Source organism: Mus musculus, chromosome 4 (genome assembly GCF_000001635.26).
Source record: "Mus musculus strain C57BL/6J chromosome 4, GRCm38.p6 C57BL/6J".
Lineage (NCBI taxonomy): Eukaryota > Metazoa > Chordata > Mammalia > Rodentia > Muridae > Mus > Mus musculus.
In genome coordinates, this window is record NC_000070.6 from 7,635,680 (window position 1) to 7,654,969 (window position 19,290).

The 19,290-nt window shown below is 38.5% G+C and overlaps 1 long non-coding RNA gene across 1 annotated transcript in view; it reads right to left on the reverse strand.

Annotated features, from left to right (window-relative positions):
* Gm33752 overlaps positions 1 to 13,230 on the reverse strand; it is a 67,320-nt gene extending 54,090 nt beyond the window's left edge. Inside the window, exons 1-3 of the long non-coding RNA XR_390374.3 lie at positions 13,155 to 13,230; positions 12,902 to 12,918; positions 11,623 to 11,688 (exon numbers count right to left, since the gene is read on the reverse strand). This is a non-coding gene — a long non-coding RNA (predicted gene, 33752). The remainder of the gene's footprint in view (positions 1 to 11,622; positions 11,689 to 12,901; positions 12,919 to 13,154) is intronic.
* Between the last annotated feature and the right edge of the window lie 6,060 nt (positions 13,231 to 19,290).

The following is a 19,290-nucleotide window of genomic DNA, read 5'->3' on the forward strand; positions in this document are numbered from 1 at the left end:
TGAGAATGAAGATTTTTCAACTCAAAGGACCAGCAAACATCTTCAACAAAATTATTGAAGAAAACTTCCCAAATCTAAAGAAAGAGATGCCTATGAACATACAAGAAGCCTACAGAACGCCTAATAGACTGGACCAGAAAAGAAATTCCCCCCGACACATAATAATCAGAACACCAAATGCACTAAATAAAGATAGAATACTAAAAGCAGTAAGGGAAAAAGGTCAAGTAACAATTACTTTTCCTTAATATCTCTTAACATCAATGATCTCAACTCCCCAATAAAAAGACATAGACTAACAAACTGGCTACACAAACAAAACCCAACATTTTGCTGCTTATAGGAAACACATCTCAGAGAAAAAAATAGACACTACCTCAGAATGAAAGGCTGGAAGACAATTTTCCAAGCAAATGGTATGAAGAAACAAGCTGGAGTAGCCATCCTAATATCTGATAAGATTGACTTCCAACCCAAAGTCATCAAAAAAGACGAGGAGGGGCACTTCGTTCTCATCAAAGGTAAAATCCTCCAAGAGGAACTCTCAATTCTGAATATCTATGCTCCAAATACAAGGGCAACCACATTCATTAAAGAAACTTTAGTAAAGCTCAAAGCACACATTGCACCTCACACAATAATAGTGGGAGACTTCAACACACCATTTCACCAATGGAGAGATCATGGAAACAGAAACTAAACAGGGACACACTGAAACTAATAGAAGTGATGAAACAAATGGATCTGACAGATATCTACAGAACATTTTATCCTAAAACAAAAGGATATACCTTCTTCTCAGCACCTCATGGTACCTTCTCCAAAATTGACCACATAATAGGTCACAAAACAGGCCTCAACAGATTCAAAAATATTGAAATTGTCCCATGTATGCTATCGGATCACCATGCACTAAGACTGATCTTCAACAACAAAATAAATAACAGAAAGCCAACATTCACGTGGAAACTGAACAACACTCTTCTCAATGATACCTTGGTCAAGGAAGGAATAAAGAAAGAAATTAAGGACTTCTTGGAGTTTAATGAAAATGAAGCCACAATATGCCCAAACCTTTGGGACACAATGAAAGCATTTCTAAGAGGGAAACTCATAGCTCTGAGTGCCTCCAAGAAGAAACGGGAGAGAGCACATACTAGCAGCTTGACAACACATCTAAAAGCTCTAGAAAAAAAGGAAGCAAATTCACCCAAGAGGAGTAGACGGCAGGAAATAATCAAACTCAGGGGTGAAATCAACCAAGTGGAAACAAGAAGAACTATTCAAAGAATTAACCAAAGGAGGAGTTGGTTCTTTGAGAAAATCAACAAGATAGATAAACCCTTAGCTGGACTCACGAGAGGGCACAGGGACAAAATCCTAATTAACAAAATCAGAACTGAAAAGGGAGACATAACAACAGATCCTGAAGAAATCCAAAACACCATCAGATCCTTCTACAAAAGGCTATACTCAACAAAACTGGAAAACCTGGACGAAATGGACAAATTTCTGGACAGATACCAGGTACCAAAGTTGAATCAGGATCAAGTTGACCATCTAAACTGTCCCATATCCCCTAAAGAAATAGAAGCAGTCATTAATAGTCTCCCAACTGAAAAAAAGCCCTGAACCAAATAGGTTTAGTGCAGAGTTCTATCAGTCATTCAAAGAAGACCTAATTCCAGTTCTTCACAAACTATTCCACAAAATAGAATCGGAAGGTACTCTACCCAACTCATTCTATGAAGCCACTATTACTCTGATACCTAAACCACAGAAAGATCCAACAAAGATAGAGAACTTCAGACCAATTTGTCTTATGAATATCGATGCAAAAATCCTCAATAAAATTCTCGCTAACTGAATCCAAGAACACATTAAAGCAATCATCCATCCTGACAAAGTCGGTTTTATTCCAGGGATGCAGGGATGGTTTAATATATGAAAATCCATCAATGTAATCCATTATATAAACAAACTCAAAGACAAAAACCACATGATCATCTCGTTAGATGCAGAAAAAGCATTTGACAAGATCCAACACCCATTCATGATACAAGTTCTGGAAAGATCAGGAATTCAAGGCCCATACCTAAACATGATAAAAGCAATCTACAGCAAACCAGTAGCCAACATCAAAGTAAATGGAGAGAAGCTGGAAGCAATCCCACTAAAATCAGGGACTAGACAAAGCTGCCCACTTTATCCCTACCTTTCCGACATAATACTTGAAGTATTAGCCAGAGCAATTCGACAACAAAAGGAGATCAAGGGATACAAAATGGAAAAGAGGAAGTCAAAATATCACTTTTTGCAGATGATATGATAGTATATATAAGTGACCCTAAAAATTCCACCAGAGAACTCCTAAACTTGATAAACAGCTTCGGTGATGTAGCTGGATATAAAATTAACTCAAACAAGTCAATGGCCTTTCTCTACACAAAGAATAAACAGGCTGAGAAAGAAATTAGGGAAATAACACCCTTCTCAATAGTCACAAATAATATAAAATATCTCGGCGTGACTCTAACTAAGGAAGTGAAAGATCTGTATGATAAAAACTTCAAGTCTCTGAAGAAAGAAATTAAAGAAGATCTCAGAAGATGGAAAGATCTCCCATGCTCATGGATTGGCAGGATCAACATTGTAAAATGGCTATCTTGCCAAAAGCAATCTACAGATTCAATGCAATCCCCATCAAAATTCCAACTCAATTCTTCAACGAATTAGAAGGAGCAATTTGCAAATTCATCTGGAATAACAAAAAAACCTAGGATAGCAAAAACTCTTCTCAAGGATAAAAGAACCTCTGGTGGAATCACCATGCCTGACCTAAAGCTTTACTACAGAGCAATTGTGATAAAAACTGCATGGTACTGGTATAGAGACAGACAAGTAGACCAATGGAATAGAATTGAAGACCCAGAAATGAACCCACACACCTATGGTCACTTGATCTTCGACAAGGGAGCTAAAACCATCCAGTGGAAGAAAGACAGCATTTTCAACAATTGGTGCTGGCACAACTGGTTGTTATCATGTAGAAGAATGCAAATCGATCCATACTTATCTCCTTGTACTAAGGTCAAATCTAAGTGGATCAAGGAACTTCACATAAAACCAGAGACACTGAAACTTATAGAGGAGAAAGTGGGGAAAAGCCTTGAAGATATGGGCACAGGGGAAAAATTCCTGAACAGAACAGCAATGGCTTGTGCTGTAAGATCGAGAATTGACAAATGGAACCTAATGAAACTCCAAAGTTTCTGCAAGGCAAAAGACACCGTCAATAAGACAAAAAGACCACCAACAGATTGGGAAAGAATCTTTCCCTATCCTAAATCAGATAGGGGACTAATATCCAAAATATATATAAAGAACTCAAGAAGGTGGACTTCAGAAAATCAAATAACCCCATTAAAAATGGGGCTCAGAGCTGAACAAAGAATTCTCACCTGAGGAATACCGAATGACAGAGAAGCACCTGAAAAAATGTTCAACATCCTTAATCATCAGGGAAATGCAAATCAAAACAACCCTGAGATTCCACCTCATACCAGTCAGAATGGCTAAGATCAAAAATTCAGGTGACAGCAGATGCTGACATGGATGTGGAGAAAGAGGAACACTCCTCCATTGTTGGTGGGATTGCAGGCTTGTACAACCACTCTGGAAATCAGTCTGGCGGTTCCTCAGAAAATTGGACATAGTACTACCGGAGGATCCAGCAATACCACTCCTGGGCATATATCCAGAAGATGCCCCAACTGGTAAGAAGGACACATGCTCCACTATGTTCATAGCAGTCCTATTTATAATAGCCAGAAGCTGGAAAGAACCCAGACGCCCCTCAACAGAGGAATGGATACAGAAAATGTGGTACATCTACACAATGGAGTACTACTCAGCTATTAAAAAGAATGAATTTATGAAATTCCTAGCCAAATGGATGGACCTGGAGGGCATCATCCTGAGTGAGGTAACACATTCACAAAGGAACTCACATAATATGTACTCACTGATAAGTGGATATTAGCCCAAAACCTAGGATACCCAAGATATAAGATACAATTTCCTAAACACATGAAACTCAAGAAGAATGAAGACTGAAGTGTGGACACTATGCCCCTCCTTAGAAGTGGGAACAAAACACCCTTGGAAGGAGTTACAGAGACAAAGTTTGGAGCTGAGATGAAAGGATGGACCATGTAGAGACTGCCATATCCAGGGATCCACCCTATAATCAGCATCCAAACGCTGACACCATTGCATACACTAGCAAGATTTTATCGAAAGGACCAGATGTAGCTGTCTCTTGTGAGACTATGCCGGGGCCTAGCAAACACAGAAGTGGATGCTCACAGTCAGCTAATGAATGGATCACAGGGCTCCCAATGGAGGAGCTAGAGAAAGTACCCAAGGAGCTAAAGGGATCTGCAACCCTATAGGTGGAACAACATTATGAACAAACCAGTACCCCGGAGCTCTTGACTCTAGCTGCATATGTATCAAAAGATGGCCTAGTCGGTCATCACTGGAAAGAGAGGCCCATTGGACACGCAAACTTTATATGCCCCAGTACAGGGGAACGCCAGGGCCAAAAAGGGGGAGTGGGTGGGTAGGGGAGTGGGGGTGATTGGGTATGGGGGACTTTTGGTATAGCATTTGAAATGTAAATGAGCTAAATACCTAATAAAAAATGGAAAAAAAAGAATCAAAACACAAGAAACAAACAAACAAAAAATGAAATGTGCTGGCTTCAACCAAAATGCTAGAAAACACTGCTTTCTTTTTGCATATAAATATTTATTTAGTCATCAGAATTTCATACAATGTACTCACCTCTCAGTTCCCCCAATACCCTTTCAAATCCCTCCTATCTTCCCCATTTCCTGTTTACGGTTTTCTCTTTAGAGGGCACTGTCTTACAGCAGATATAACCTGGCTCTTACAGCTTACACTATGTCATAGAGAGGCAATCTAGGTATGGTCACCTTCATGATCTCTAGAAGGTTTATTTGAGCATTACACAGCAAAAATCTAATATTGATTCAGGCCTATTAGTTCATGTCTGAAATTCCAGCTACTAGAAGGGATAAGGCAGAAAGCTGGCAATGTCAAGGCTTGCTTAGACTGTTTAATGAGGTGCTGTCTCAAAGAATTGTTTTAAAATAAAAAAGGAATTGAAGATATATATCTCAGTGGAAGAGTACTTACTTAGCATACATAAGGTTCAATATCCAATATTAAAAATAATTAATACAATACAGTTTAATTCCAGATAACTTTCAGTTGAGCTATGAAAACTGAGGATAGACAAGACAAGTTTTTTACAGAACCATACATATATAAACATATGTGAGTTAGAAGTGTTGGCTGGACTAGATGGATGACTACTTTGTTGGAAGAAATATAATAAAACAAAATATGGGAAGATTTATTGATTCTAACAGAAAAAAAAATCAAGGTAGAGGAGAAAGCCTTGATTTTGGTACATAGAATGATGACATCCTAAAACATTAATAGATGTTAAGTTTAGGAAATGAATTGTTGGAACAAGCTATGTCTTGCATGCTATTGGAACTGTTTCCCTTTGTGTCCAGCAGAACATTTTGCCATTATCAAACATGTAGTGAGATCTTTTATCTATTAGATCATCCATGTTGACTTAGAGAATGAAGAAGAAGGAAGAGTGTCCATTCCAGGGAGAATATAAGGAAGTGTGGTAGTTGCCGAGGTGACATAGGAGGTAGGAGTGCTGATACAGGAGTGGAAATGAGAGCGAATTGGATGAAAGAACACACAGTGTCATTGAAAAAAATTCCCAGATTTAGAAGCTGGCTGTGCTTTCGTTAGGCAGGTAGGGGTTTGAGTGCTTGACTGGAGCTTTAAAGTAGACAGTAGAGTCGGCACACCAGAAGAGTTAGGACTTGTGGATTAAAAATACTGTGCAATCTTTTCTAGGACTGTCTCATACATCAAGTAAAGGCAGTGTCTGGTGGCACTGAAGAGTAAGTATAGGACAAGATAAGGAGGTAAAGAAATACAGCACACTAGAGAGCCTTGACGTGCTCGATGCTCAGGAGCTCAAAGTGAAGAAAAATGTAAAACAGAAATCATATTCTCTTTTTCCAACTCATCAAAATTATCATTTGAAAGATCTCAAAATTTTATCAAAACGTATTTTCAGGGATTTTTTTTTTTTGCATCTAATGTAAAAGAAAGAATTAAACTTTGTTTTGGGTTTCTGTTAATATAACAAAATATTTTTAAAATGTAAATTTACAAGGAGGTAGATAAAGGGAGATGTTTATTTTTTTTTTCATAGGTTTGGACAATTTGGCCAGTGGTTGGTCTGTGCTGTGGCTGTGCATCATAGTCCAAGGTGTTTAGTGGAGGAAATCTATTAGCTTCAAGAGAGAGAGAGAAGCAGTTCCAGGGTCCTACCATACCTATAAAGGGTATCTCCACAATGACCACAAGACCATACCTGAGGTTTTACCCTACACTTTTAGCACTTTTAGCACCCTACATTTTTTACATTTCTATGATAAAAATCTGAAAGTTAGCCCATGAACACACAGGCCATTTGGGAGACACTAAGATCTAAACTATTCAGTCTTTTGTACAAGAAAGAATTCTAGCAAACAGGAGTTGTTGGGAAAGCGTCCTTTTCTTTTTCCTATATTAAAGAACAAGGAAACATAAGAGAAGTAAAGATAGTTTTTAAATAACACTCATTCATTCTAGTTGTAATTTCTGCTCTAGCAAAATCAAGTTAAATAGTTTCATTGTGCAAATTATAATGATAAATGAGCAAAGATTAAAGGAAGAAAAGCACATTTTGATATATATATAGTTATATTTGTTGAAAACCATGATGTTTTTAAATGAAAACCCAAAAGAACAAGTATATGTCTGCACCAAATTAAATGAGTGCTACACATAGAACTGGATTGTTTAATACAATCCATAAAGAACTACTCAAATCAATGAAGAGAAACATGTGCAGAACAAAAATCTTGATATGTTTTTTCAAAAGATTAAAATGCATTTCCTAAAAGTAAAATCTCATGACAATAGGCACTTGTTTAGTGCTGCATCACTGAATTAATAAGAACACAATTTTGAATTCTCCTTCAAAATGTGTTCAACTGCTCTAGAAATTCATGGATACACCAGACCCCTAAAGCTCAGGATTAAGTCCAGCATAGTTTTGAGAAGTTGGCAAAGATGCTTTAAGAGCAGCAAACAAATGTATGCTCATGGAATGTTCAAATGCATTTGATGTTCTCACAAGAGAAGAAGAAAGAAGCCCGAGTCCCCCTCCCCTTCTCCATGCAGCCCCACTCCAGAGCTGAAAGCAGTGCACTCTTTCAAGTTCCCATCTCACCACGGTGTCTTTGTGCAGGCCTGCGCTAAACCTCTTCAATACAGATGAACACAAAATACCGGCATATTTCTCATTATGCAAGCAAGCTCCCACATACAAATTCGAAAGGAAAGCAGAGAACAGCTGCATTCCACTTTTTTCTGGCATGAATAGGGCCTTTAATATCAATACTGAAATGGAAGTGATTAGTACTATTTACTGAATTTTAAAGCACCTTGGGATGTTCAGCCAGACAGTTTATTTGATTGGCTGAACATGCGGACACCTCATTTTGGGGAAAATATGTTGGCAAAGGCAAAGAAACAGCTCTCTGGCTGCTTCACACACATTTTCAAAGGATTGGAGCAGGCATTTTTTCCTGCTTTAAAACGATGCTCTTACAAAGACTATATGCTCTTTCAAGCATTTGGGGTCATTTCTAACTAAGCACTCTTTTTAACTTTAAAATTAGGAGTATCGAAGACAATCATTTCAATTGGCTCAGCTTACAGAAAGCTTTTACCCATGTTGCTTTGAGGTAGATCAATCAGGGTAGGAATTATCCATTTAGGTAGTGGAATACTGACATAATGAATATTGCAGGTTAGTACCCCTGTGCATTATACTGATTTGATTCAGTTCTGATATTAAGTGTTTGTTGGTGAACGATTTGCTTTTAAAAATATATATCCAATCTTTTCATTTTCTCTTTCTCTCTATGGGTATTTGACATTTGTATCTACAGCACATTCAAGCTTGTCCAGAAACCTAAAAGATGAAGGTCTAAGTTCCCAGAAGCCAGTGTTAGAAGGGTGATAGGATGTGTTCTTTGAAACTTGAGTGTTCCCAAGCCCATGTGTTAAAGCTATGGCTAACAGGGAACTTCCTGGAGGAGATAGAGTCTGCTGGAGTTGAGGATTTCTAACAGACCTTACCTCCTTGTTTCTGAGTTGACCTGGATATATTTAACCAAAATGTCATTTAAATCCTGCTAGAATTTAAATATTTTTTAAAAAATGTACCCATTACTAAATAGTTCAAAAGTGTAAATAAAAACTATCAAATGTAGAAGACAATAATTTTGCCACCTGACAGTGCTTATAGATATTTCACATTTGAACAGTATAATACATTCAGATACTTAGCCAAGACAGACAAATTATTAAACCAAGGATTATGGGAATACCCATATACAGTGAAAAATTAAACCTGTAGTTCTATCCATGCCTTCAGCTGACTGAAGTACAATCATCCATAGCTAAGAGAGAAGCTTTGGCTCACAGGGTGCTGGGAGGCCCTGAGATACGCAAAGGCTAAGGCTTCCAGGTTTCCTGTTCAAAGCAATGTCCCCAGTGTCCCTTCTCTCTTTAAGAAGGCTCTACACCCTTCCAGTAGCTCCACAAATTGAAGCCACACCTTTAATACAAGACCCTCTGGAAGACTTCTTAGATCCAGGCCACACATACACAGGGGGAAATATTTTAGTAGCAAATGTCCATATTAAAGAAGAAGAAGAAAAAAAGAGATCAACCTAAGAATAGATCACAATGACTGCTCACTTTAAATAACTAGAAATTTAAAACTAAACTAAATCCAAAGTAAGCAGAGGAAATGATAGAATTTAATTTAGAAATTAAATACAAACTAGAAAACCAATAAATTCAAAATGACTAAAACTTGACTCTGAATTGGCAAATGTTTTTGGCAAGACTTTTATCTATTAGTGAAGAAACGACAGAAAACTTAGATCAATAGAGTGATGAATTAAAGGAGGTTAATGGCTTTGATTTTACAGAAATGAAAAGGAATAAAGATCCTGTAAGTAATAGTGTAGTAAGTTCAAACCCTAGATGAGATGGAAAAAGACAGAACCTGCCTCAGGGCTGAGGAAGACAAGAAGTAAAACTTCAACAGTCTTATAACTACTGAAGTCAAGGCAGTCATAAAAAAGGGTCATAGTGGAGACTCATGACTGTAGGCCAAATGCTCCCCTTCACATGAAAGGCAGACCAAGAGAACAAGAACATAGATCAACAGTCATTCAAATATAAACAAACATTGCAGCAATGTACAAAACAATGATTATTCATATTAACAAGTGGGATTAATGCAAAGTTTAACAGCACAGATGTATTAATGGAAAGTGTCCCACGGAGAGAATGAAAATGAAAACTCACCTGCTGATCTTTTTCACACAATCTCATTCACTTTCATGATGAAAAGCACACAAAATCTTAAAAGACAACTTCAATTTGATCAAGGGCATACACATAAAACCACAGCTAATGCATTCAAGGATGGAAAGGAAAATTTCTTCCCTAGTTTAGAATAGTAAAAGGCAATTCCCCTCCCCCCAACTTCTATAATGTGCTAGAAAGTCATAGAGACAGGAAGTGGATTAGTATTTTCAGAGGTTGGAGAGCCAGTGAATTGACAGCAATTGTTAGTGGACATAGTTTAATTTTTGGAAAATTAAATAGGATAGCATCACATAGTGGCAATAATGTCACTTCTCGGCAATTATACTGAAAAGCTACCGAATTATTTATTTAAAAGAACAAGTTGCATTACCTCAGAATTATTGTCCAATGGAAAACAAGCCAACAGATATGGTAGCCATCTAAAACCCCTCAATACTATTTGTTTAATAAAGAATGCAACTATTAGTATAATGCATGTAAATGTATTTAATTAATATCTATCATATTTTGTCATATGCAATGAAAATTATGAATTAAAAAACTTGAGAAAATGTCAGAACAGTGGATAGGTATATATTCAGGACCTGTGTGAACATTATGCATGACTGCACAGTTTTATATTTTTCTATACATTCTAAAATTAAGCAATATATACATGAAAATAATATTTCTAGGTTAAAATAGAACAAAAGAGGAAAACCATCAAGTACAAGTAGAAAAACTTAATAAAAGCGATGAAGAGAAATTTTGAAAATATAACAGCAATTTAAGTAGCCCTAAAGCATTTAACTTTATCCATAAAATGGAAAAGACTGCCACATATTATATTTAACATAAAATTGTTTGAAAATTACAGCACATTAAAGGGAAAAGAAATGTTAAGGGTGGACGCTAGAATAAAATCAATGCTGGTTATTAATATAAATTCAAATGATACAGAAACCAAAGCTCAACAGATGTCGTAAGTAAGAGAGGAATAGAAACGTAATCCACCAACAATGCAAGTAAAACTTGTATATATTATAACATAATCTCAACTTACATCAATAAATGAAATATAAGGAGAAACAGATAGAATTTGTTTGTGATATTTTTTATTTGATATTTTGTTTGAAAATTATCAAACAGGTTGAGTGGAAAGAAAACTGTAAACTCTAATTTTGTAAAGTACAACTTATATGTTCATCCCATGAAAAGAATATTGGGTAAGAAAGGACTTGTGTACAAGCCCGGAGAGGTACAATCTACAAGGAATACATAGTCAAAATTCACTCCATAGAAGTTAAAAAAAAATGTGTAGGATATTAAATGTTCTAAGGAATGTACAACAATTGATGGTGCACTAAAGAAATACAACTTTTACATATTGTCTAAGCCAAATGTTTAGTATCAGGAGATTTTATATGTGCATGTAAGTTTATATATACACATATAAACATCAAAATTATTTACATACATTTATTAACATAATATAGTTGCATGATATATTGCATAATAATAAATATATTAATATTATTGTGTTTATAAGTTGTGGAGTTAAATAGAATTATAGAAAGAATGGAAGATAGAGAAAAAATAAGAATGCAGATATATGCCAAACTAAAAGATATTACATTATGAAAAGGCATTCAACCGCCTTAAAAATTTACGAACTTAATGTGTAATTTTATCATTGAAATCAAAAGCATTTTTAAATACCTTTATTAATTTTTTGAGAATTTCGTATGCTGTAGTTTAATACATTAACTCCTAACTTCTTCCCTAAGTCATCCCAGATCCACCTACCATTTCCCAGTTCCCAGTCACTTATCCTTCTGATGGGGGGCTGGAGGAGAATCAGTTTTCTCTAAGGGTATGACTCTTAGTTGGTTGACCATGATCCAGTGATTGGCTCTATACCCAGGTCTGTATGGGCAGCAAAAATTGAAGTTGATGAGTTATGCATGACAGTAACATTTATTAAATGTGTCAGGGAAATACATCTATGGAAACATATAAACATTGTTGACAGCCACATGAGTTGGTATACTACTCATTACTTACCATCCCGAAGTTCAGCTTTACACAAAGTCCTTTAGTTACTGACTTTCTGGTCAGTACAGCAGTGGACTGCAAAGGTCAAAGGAACAAAGAGAGAACGAATGCACCCATGTTCTTACAAAGACATTTCTTTATGTAATAGTAGTACATATAAATGTCAGGGAAGCTGGGAATGGATAAATATTTTATAACTTGATTTCGTGCAATTCTGCTTGTAAAAATGTAACACAGATAGGCTCTTTTACATCTATATCCTACACCTAGAACACACACATTGTACAACGCTGGTAAAAGAATATTCGGAATAACAAAAATGTAGGAGAAATAGCCAACATATCAATCAATATGATTTAGAATTAATAAATTATCCAATTAATCTATAAAAAAAGAAAATGAGAAACTATCATAAGAATATTCTATACAGTGTAAATACAGTGTAAAAATAATCTTAAGTGTTCTAAGGTCAGTAAACTTTAAAATATGTACTTTAAGTTGGGAAGGGGAACTGAGGATATCCAAATTGAAGCACAAACAAAAATGCAATCTCTGATCTGTCTGATCATCTTTAGAAGTGAATTGAAAAAATGAAAATTAGCAATTCTTCTTTGGTGCTTTAGGGAATTGCCTGCCATAGAAAACTAGTAACTCCAAAATTAGAAATAAAGGAGAACACAAAAATTCCAGTTTTCCAGGATGGAAGCCAGCCATGAAGCCAGTTATTTAGGAGGGAAATCAAGCCAGTTTGCCATTCATCTTTGATCAATTTCAGGAGGCAAAAATGAGGATAATCACAAGGCTTAAGCACACCATGGTAGCCAATTGTCAGAGGGAGCCACAGTTCTGAAGGTTTATTTAAAGGAGTTCTATAATCTCAGAGTACGTATTACACATAAACACATATCAAGGGAGAAAGAAAATTTTATATAAAATGGCGGCTTGTCTTTGCCTTCATAGTGCTAGGAGAAAGGGCATGTGCTACACTGTATCAGGCCCCAAGACACACTTTTAAATATGCCAACTAATTTTCAGACTTGCATGCCCAAGACTTCAGTCCTCTTAGAGGACTGAAAGCAACTGAAGAAACAGACCTAGGCAGCAGAGGAGGGGAATGAGCCCCTTGCACTGCCCCACGTGGTGGGCCTTATGACCTTGCTTACATTTTATTCAGTACACCGTGTTCACAGTCCACAGATAAACAACAAAATCATGAGGCTTTCTAGGAGACCAAATGTAAAGGGAATATATTGGGAAGACATAACAAACATCAAAACATGATTCATACCTAGCAGATCTTGTCAGCTTGTTAGTTTCAGGCAATAGACACGATTTTCCAAAATTGAAAAAACAACATCAAACTACAAGTCAATAGAGCTCTGTGTGCAGCAAGTAGAACATACACACACACACACACAGACACACATAAATATACAGGCACACATGCATACACAAACACACACAGACACTTTCACATGATCACACACAGACAAACACTCATACACACAGAGACATATACACATGCTATAAAAACATCCTACAGGTGTACAATCTTCAAACTGCAAATGATAAAGTGTGGGGAGCCGCCCTCACATTCGCTGTTACAAGATGGCGCTGACATCCTGTGTTCTAAGTGGTAAACAAATAAGGAAGATCCCTCATTCCGGAACCAGAACTGCGGGTCACGGTCATAAAGGTTCCCGTAAAACAGACTGTTGAGAAGGATCCGGCGTGGATTCAGAACTCTTCAGCTGGGGAACGGTGGTAATGAAGTGTTCCCGTAACACAGACTGTTGAGAAGGATTCAACTGCGTGGATTCAGAACTCTTCAGCTGGGGAACAGGGGTACCCGTAAGTACAGCTTTATAAGGTACGTCTGGCCTTGAACTTTCTAACGAAATTCAAGACAGTCTATCAGAAGTAAAGTGGGAAATAGCTTTACAAGGTATGTTTGGCCTTGTTCTTTCTCCAGTGTTAGGAGCCTTTTTGTTCCTTTTCACATGTTATCAAGTGGTTAAGGCAGGGCTGAAAATTTTGGATGAAATTCAGGGCAATCTATCAGAAGTAAAGCGGGGAGAGAGAGTAGGAGCAAAGAGGAAACATGGTGCACAAAATAAGTATACAGGCCTTTCCAAGGGTCTTGAACCCGAGGAAAAGTTTGGGTCAGGGAAGAATACCTGGGGAGAGATTGGAAGGAAGGAGAAAAAACAAAAGAAAAAAGATCAATCAGCAGAGGTTTCTAGGAGAAGGAGCCTATACCCATCACTAGATGAGTTTAAGGAGCTAGCTCTTAGTAGCTCTGAATCAGATGAAAAATTTAGCTCCTCTGAAGAAACAGACTTGGAGGAGGAAGCAGCTCGTTATGAGAGAAAAAAGTACCAGCCAGATAAAATGCTAGCTAATCAGTCAAGGAAAAAGCCAAAAGCGACTGGCGAAGGCCAGCATGCTGCCCAGCCTCCGGGCAGTCGGCTTCAAGGTCATAGTGCACTTCCGCCCTATGCGGAGCCCGCGCCCTGTGTAAGGCGTCAGCTCTGCGCAGAGAGGCAATGGTCAGAGAGGCAATGCGCAGACTCGTTCATTCCCAGAGAGGAACAAAGGAAAATACAACAGGCATTTCCGGTTTTTGAAGGAGCCGAGGGTGGGCGTGTCCACGCTCCGGTAGAGTATATGCAGATTAAAGAGCTTGCCGAGTCGGTCCGTAAATATGGAACCAATGCTAATTTTACCTTGGTGCAGTTAGACAGGCTTGCCGGCATGGCACTAACTCCTGCCGACTGGCAAATGATTGCAAAAGCCGCTCTCCCTAGTATGGGCAAATATATGGAATGGAGAGCTCTATGGCAAGAGGCTGCACAAGCACAGGCCCGAGCAAACGCTGCTGCTTTGACTCCAGAGCAGAGAGATTGGACTTTTGACTTGTTAACGGGTCAGGGAGCTTATACTGCTGATCAAACAAACTACCACTGGGGAGCTTATGCCCAAATTTCCTCCATGGCTATTAGGGCCTGGAAGGCGCTCTCCCGAGCAGGCGAAGCCACTGGACAACTAACAAAGATCGTCCAGGGACCCCAGGAGTCCTTCTCAGATTTTGTGGCCAGAATGACAGAGGCAGCAGAGCGTATCTTTGGAGATTCAGAGCAAGCCGCACCTCTGGTAGAACAGCTTATTTATGAGCAAGCCATGCAGGAATGCAGAGCGGCCATAGCCCCAAGAAAGAACAAAGGTTTACAAGACTGGCTCAGGGTTTGTCGGGAGCTTGGGGGACCTCTCACCAATGCAGGCTTAGCGGCCGCCATCCTCCAATCCCAAAAATGCTCCATGGGCAGAAATGAATCAACGCATAGATCTTGTCCAGGAACAACTAGATGTATTATGGCAAATAGCTCAGCTGGGATGTGAACAAAAGTTTCCAGGATTGTGCGTTACTTCCATTCAGTATGAGAAATTTACTAGGGCAGCTAATTTGTCAAAAAGTCTTTCTCAGTATATGTTACAGAATTGGACGGCTGAATTTGAACAGACCCTTCGGGAATTGCCATCATTCAGGTCAACTCCACACGCTTGGACCTGTCCCTGACCAAAGGATTACCCAATTGGATCTCCTCAGCATTTTCCTTCTTTAAAGAATGGGTATGGGTGGGATTATTTGGAGATACACTTTGCTGTGGATTAGTGTTGCTTCTCTGGTTGGTCTGTAAGCTTAAGGCCCAAACTAGGAGAGACAAGATGGTTATTGCCCAGGCGCTTGCAGCACTAGAACATGGTGCTTCCCCTGATAAATGGTTATCTATGCTTAAGCAATAGGTCGCTGGCCATTCAGCTCTTGCACCCCACGAGGCTAGTCTCATTGCACGGGATAGAGTGAGTGTGCTTCAGCAGCCCGAGAGAGTTGCACGGCTAAGCACTGCAGTAGAAGGGCTCTGCGGCATATATGAGCCTATTCTAGGGAGACATGTCATCTTTCAAGAAGGTTGAGTGTCCAAGTGTCCTTCTCCCCAGGAAAAACGACACGGGACCAGACCAGGACCCCTCTGGGTGATGAGCCTGGAAGGAGGTTATGTGTAGGGCTCCTTTACCTGCACACTGGGGATTTGACCTCTATCTCCACTCTCATTAAAATGGGTGGCCTATTGCTCTTATTAAAAGGAAAGGGGGATATGTGGGGAGCCGCCCTCACATTCGCTGTTACAATATGGCGCTGACATCCTGTGTTCTAAGTGGTAAACAAATAATCTGCGCATGTGCCAAGGGTAGTTCTCCACTCCATGTGCTCTGCCTTTCCCATGACAACTCAGCCGATGGGCTGCAGCCAATCAGGGAGTGACACGTCCTAGGCGGAGGATAATTCTCCTTAAAAGGGACGGGGTTTCACCATTCTCTCTCTTGCTCCTGAAGATGTAAGCAATAAAGCTTTTGCCGCAGAAGATTCCGGTTTGTTGCGTCTTTCCTGGCCGGTCGCGAGAATGCGTGTAAGAATAAAGGACAGGGATTTTGAGTGTGTGTGTGTGTGTGTGTGTGCTGATAGTAAACTCCTTCATAAGTTTTGAGTGAATTCTTTTTTTTTTCTTTTTTCTTATTAGGTATTTTCCTCATTTACATTTTCAATACTATCCCAAAGGTCCCCCATACCCACCCCCCCCCAATCCCCTACCCACCCACTCCCCCTTTTTGGCCCTGGCGTTCCCCTGTACTGGGGCATGTTGGGAGCCGCCCTCACATTTGCCATTACAAGATGGCACTGACAGCTGTGTTCTAAGTAGTAAACATAATCTGCACACATGCAGGGGCAGTTTTCCCGCCATGTGTTCTGCCTTTCTCGTGATGACAACTGGGCCGATGGGCTGCAGCCAATCAGGGAGTAATACGTCCTAGGCGGAGGATAATTCTCCTTAAAAGGGACGGGGTTTTGCCATTCTTTCTCTTGTTTTCTCATTCTTGCTCTCTTGCTTTCTTGTTCTTGTTCTCTCTCTTGCTTTCTTGTTCCTTTTCTCTCTCTTGCTCTCTTGCTCTCTGGCTCCTGAAGATGTAAGCAATAAAGCTTTGCCGCAGAAGATTCCAGTTTGCTGCGTTCTTCGTTCGCCGGTCGTGAACGCGTGTAAGAGGGGCATATAAAGTTTGCAAGTCCAATGGGCCTCTCTTTGCAGTGATGGCCGACTAGGCCATCTTTTGATACATATGCAGCTAAAGACAAGAGCTCCCGGGTACTAGTTAGTTCATATTGTTGTTCCACCTATAGGGTTGCAGTTCCCTATAGCTCCTTGGGTAATTTCTCTAGCTCCTCCATTAGGGGCCGTGTGACCCATCCAATAGCTGACTGTGATCATCCACTTCTGTGTTTGCTAGGCCCCGGCATAGTCTCACAAGAGAGAGCTATAACTGGGTCCTTTCAGCAAAATCTTGCTAGTGTATGCAATGGTGTCAGCATTTGGAAGCTGATTATGGGATGGATCCCTGCATATGGCAGTCACTAGATGGTCCATCCTTTCGTCACAGCTCCAAATTTTGTCTCTGTAACTCCTTCTATGGGTGTTTTGTTCCCATTTCTAAGAAAGGGTAAAGTGTCCACACTTTGGTCTTCGTTCTTCTTGAATTTCATGCGTTTGGCAAGTTGTATCTTGAGTGAATTCTTATAAATTTTTTTCTTAAGAGGGTATTTGAGCCATGCCTTTATCTTTAGTTTTAAGAAAAACTGTGCAGGAGACCGAGACAAAAGAACCCACACTATAGACCTATAGAACTTTTGTACAGTGTTGCACCAAGAGAAAACTAAGACTTTATTGGCACTAGAACCTGATAAAGCATTGCCAAATGGCCTCATTCTGTCTTGCTTATTTTTTTTTCCTTATAGTAAGTATACTTTCCCCAGTTTAGAATTGAGGAATGTGTGTAGTCCTACTTGAACATTATTTGTAAGTCCTTGCAAATCTATCAGGAAACAGATTAGTAGAGAAATAAATGAAACTTCAAAGTAAAAATTTAAGAGAAAAAGAAGCATATAAATTCTCTAACATCCTATGAGAGGAGGAAGGAAACCATGCAAATAAGGAGACTGGGGTAAAATGGATAGAGTGTAACTGACAACAAACAAACAAACAAAACAAACAAACAAACAACACAGCATCAATTTGGGTTTTATAATCAGTGAAGCTATCCCTGAGGCTTGCAGGTTGTGATTCAGCTAGTTCAACAATGCCTATTTACTACCAGAAAGGTCAAGCGTTCAATAGTTCTTGACCAGAATCCAGTTCACAAGGCTGGACATCTCAACTGGTCCTCAGTATCCCCCAAAAGTCTATAATGTCAGTGATAGAATGGGCTTGACAGTGAGAGCGAGGGCAAGCAGGCAAAAAGCAAAGGCTATGACCCTGATTTAGGGTGGGGGGTCTGGCCCTAAATGATCCTATCAAGAAAACTCTCTCACAGATGTGCTCAGCTCAACTGCTTGAGCTTTAGTGGCATGTAACAAGAGAAAAATATCATGAAGCAGAAAATACTTTAGACACATATACAACCATATGCAACCATATGATTCACACAGCAGTAAACACCATAGTCAATGAATAATTGACATTTTTCTCACTCATTGAAAATCCATAGTAAGTAGCATCCATAAACGTAGACACAAAATAAGATAATTTGAATCTTTCTGATAATTCTTGGTTATGCATCACAGATTAAAAATTAATTCGAAACCTAGAGAGTTGGCTCCGTGGTTAAGAGGACTTGGTGCTCTTGCAGATGACCTGACTTTGATTATTAGCACTTATGTCAACCGGTTCAACCCACATTTAAACTTAGCACTTGGGGAACCATATGGTCAATGTGTATATACACACAGACAAATGTACATATACATGAATCTTAAAAAATAGTTCATTCTAATTTTTCAAAATGATACTTTCATTAACCTATATAATAAATCCCTGTGTGGACCAACTCATTGCAAATATTAGCCATGAAATTTTGATTTAAAATACACTCTCAATTATAATTTTATTTCATACAACAGTGGAAGAATCAATCAGATGTGGATTCTGATCAGTGATTCTTAAATCCATTCATTGACAAGCAAGGGTAGGGTTGCCTTACATACAATTTTACATGCAAAATATATTATTAGAAATATGTAAAACTTGTAGGACAGTGTGGTTCTCAACTATAAATAAAAATTACTTTATAATTTTAGGACATTTGCTGTAGCACAATACATAAGATGGTTAAAATATGCAAATTCATTCCACAAATTCTTTTTTAAAGTGTATGGAACATAACTAGTATGAACTAAATACTCACAAATATATTTCTCCCTCTTCAAAACACTATCAATTGCACAGAAATATGAATGTTGACTACCTAAATGATTCCACCACATAAATTAAAACTTAATTTCTCCACTTTATTCAAAGGCCGCCATACTGAAAGTACATTCTAGAAAGCAAAGTATCATTCTCAAGCTGAAGCTTGTATACTGGACTTTAAAAAATGTTAAGCTCTACTCATATAGGGGTTTAAATACATAATTTCCAGAAATTGAAAGAAAAAGTGAAAGCCCGAATATTATTTCTCTTAAAAATATCCCATATTTTATAGAACTCACTGACTATATATTTCTATAGTTATGACAAACCACTGTGTTATCAGGCTTCCTGTGTCTATTAGTGAATATCCTTTTATTTA